Below are 2,752 nucleotides of genomic sequence, written 5' to 3' on the forward strand. Positions count from 1 at the left end.
TTGGGCAATCCTACTTCCGTAGTGATACTGCCTCGGAAACCCAAGGAGGGGTCGCTATGAGTCGGGGCCGACTCGACGGCAGACAACAACAACAATATATATATATATATTTGTATGTGTGTGTGTGTGTGTGTGGAGGACTGTCCTATGCATTGTAGAATGTGTAGTAGCTTCCCTGGCTTCTACCCACCAGATGTCACTAGCAACCCCTCCCCAGGGGCGATAACCAAATATATCTCCAGATAATGCCTGCCAACATGGAGAACCACTGATCTAAAGAAGGGGCTATTAGTAGCCTATTAAGGAAATTTGTGTATCATAACAAAACAAGAATGTAGTTCACTGAAGGGAGCTCTGGTGGTGTAGTGCCTAAAGCATTTGACTGCAAACCAGAAGGCTGGTGGTTCCAACACACCACCCACTCCTCGGAAGGAAGATTGGGCAATCTACTTCCATAGAGATACTGCCTCAGAAACCCAGGGAGGGCTTTCTATGAATTGGAAACGACTCGAAGGCAGTGAGTTATAAGTCATAAGTCTACAGTAGTATTGAAAAGGAAGAAGTAATATAATATACCTGTGATGCAAAAGATAGTTTTTGTGTGACTTTTCTCACCATGATCTTGTGACTCCTAAACAATTTTTTGGTAGGACTATGTAAATGAGTTGCTTGTGGCTCACCAGGGGGATTGGACATTTGCTCATGCAAATAATGTGCATGGAACCTAATGAGAGGATTAGTAAGTTTTGCCATCCCTCTAAGCTTAAAGGAGATTCAGCCCCAGAGCAGTGGGGGGACCTGACTACCACCAAGAAGAAGAGACAGGAGTGGAGTGTGTCCTTTGGACCCAGTGTCCCTATACTGCGAATATCCTAAACCCAAGAGACAGAAATTTATGCTGTAACACCAGAAATGGCAAGAGATGATATGCTGTGACAGAGAAATGGCCACGGCAGAGGCAGCAGAACAAGGACACCAGAAGGGAACAGAACAATGAGGTTCTCTGTTCAGCATGAGTGAGAGCTGAGCACCTTCAGGCAGGAAGCTTGCTGGTGAGGTGGGTTGCCTCTGGGCACTTGTTGATAAAACTAGGTTTGCCAACCCACAAAGTGAGAGAGATAAGACCTTCAGGTAGGGGGGCTTGCAGAAGAAGTGGGGTGCCTCTAGGCACTTATTGGTGAAGGTAGAGAGCTTTTTAACACTTGCTGGAGCAGAAAAGAAGCCAGGCTGATCCAAGAGGCCCAAGAGGCAGAGAAGAAGGGCCAGAGAAAGGCCTACCTGCAGGCACAGCTGAGAACAGGCTGTCCTGACCAAAGAACTATATTCTGAGTCAATCCTGAATTGTAACCTGTCACTTCCCTAATAAACCCCACAGCTGTGAGTATGGTCTGTAAGTTCTGTGTGACAATTTAAATGAATTATCAAACCCAGTAGAGAAGTATAGAGCACCGGAGGGACAGCTGACATCAGAATTTTTTTTTAAAAGGTATTTCTAACCTCTGTGTCATAAGAATGCTTGGATGATTGACACTGATAATGATTCTCCTAACCCCTTGTGAAGTTAGAGAATGCCAAGTGCCTTTGCCACCATGTTAATTTTACAATGTCCCAGGAAAAAGTCAAGTCAGTGTGAATCAGTTTATTGCAACTTAGTTTCATGCAAAAATGGAGAAAGGGGAATTAACAATTAATTAAATTAAAGAGAAAGAAAAAGTTGACTCATTATTTCATTTTGCAATACACCCCTCTCACTGGATAATTCAAGATGTTATTGTAGTCTTCCTGAAATGTCATACACCCACCCATTCACTCATAAACGCAGTATTTTGATATCATAAAAATATTAAATCTTAGGTCAGTGCGTGAATTAAGGAGTATAGCTCAACTATGCCTGAAACATTTATTTAGGGGATTATTTGGAGAAATCAACCTTCATTTGTCAGGTCTTGCTGTAAATACTCAAGTGTGCTGTGGTATTTTTATATAATGATTTGCACCTGGTGACAGCCAGCCTCTCAAAAGTCAAGCAGCAGGTGGCGAGGAGGGTGTAAACTTGGGCAAAGAGAGCTTCTAATGTCATTTCCTCAGTTCCATGTCTCTTTGGAGAACTTTGGGAAACCTGGAACATTCCACTTCCACTAGGAAGCATACTATATTAGCTCCTGCTTGCTATAGATGTTTCCAACCATTTTCATGTCTTTTGTCATTAAAGAAACTTTATATCTTCTGTAACATTGTCTGTTGGTGTCTTTCTGTCAGTCATATCACTGTCCTGTTGTGACAACTAAGCAGGTGCCTTTTGAATTTTCTATGCCCCTTTTCCACCTTGTGGTGTTATGCATTAGACATTAAGAAATTTGAAATGAAACTTAAATTGACTCCAGTCTCCTGCCTTTCCCTTTTTTTTTTTTTTTTTTTGCCCCTCCTTTTATCTTTTGGGCACATCAGAGGACCCCTGCCTAGTCACATTGCATTCTTTAGATTTTTTTCTTCTTTTTACTTCTTTTTAGTGTAATTTCTTATTACATTATAAGAATTTCTGGACCCTCTCATCTCTCCTAAGCCACACTTTTAGAAACCTGGCTATGAGGTTATAACTGTATTCTACCTGGCTTTTTGAGATATGATGTTCTAAAGTCTGTTGTTGTTGTTGTTATGTGCCGTTGAGTCGGACCCGACTCATAGCGACCCCTCCTTGGGTTTCTGAGGCAGTATCACTATGGAAGTAGATTGCCCCATCTTCCTTCTGAGG

Source organism: Orycteropus afer, unplaced genomic scaffold (assembly GCF_000298275.1).
Source record: "Orycteropus afer afer isolate SDZICR_OR568_19922 unplaced genomic scaffold, OryAfe1.0 scaffold00478, whole genome shotgun sequence".
In the NCBI taxonomy this organism is placed as follows: domain Eukaryota; kingdom Metazoa; phylum Chordata; class Mammalia; order Tubulidentata; family Orycteropodidae; genus Orycteropus; species Orycteropus afer.